Source organism: Urocampus carinirostris, chromosome 13 (assembly GCF_059441175.1).
Source record: "Urocampus carinirostris isolate Australia breed hairy pipefish chromosome 13, RoL_Ucar_1.0, whole genome shotgun sequence".
Classification (NCBI taxonomy): Eukaryota; Metazoa; Chordata; class Actinopteri; order Syngnathiformes; family Syngnathidae; genus Urocampus; species Urocampus carinirostris.
The window spans coordinates 32013197-32013528 of NC_142361.1; positions in this window are offsets into that span (position 1 = coordinate 32013197).

Here is a 332-nt window from a genome sequence, read left to right on the forward strand (position 1 = left end):
CGTTTTTTCATAGAAATAAAAAAATCCCTGAAGTGTAAATACTTTGATTGAATTTTAATGCAAAGAACATAATACTAATATTATTTAGGTTTCTATTCACCAGGGCATTTTTATGTACCAGAGTAACCAATCAAAATCATGTCATTTTTTTTACATATTTTCCAAACTGGGCAGCACGGCGGGGCAGTGGTTAGCGCTTGTGCGGCACAGTTCATGTCATGGGAACCTGTCGTGGGTTCAAATCCAGCTCCAGACTTCCTGTGCGGAGTTTGCATGTTCTCCCCGTGCTTGTGTGGGTTTCCTCCGGGCACTCCGGTTTCCTCCCACGTTCC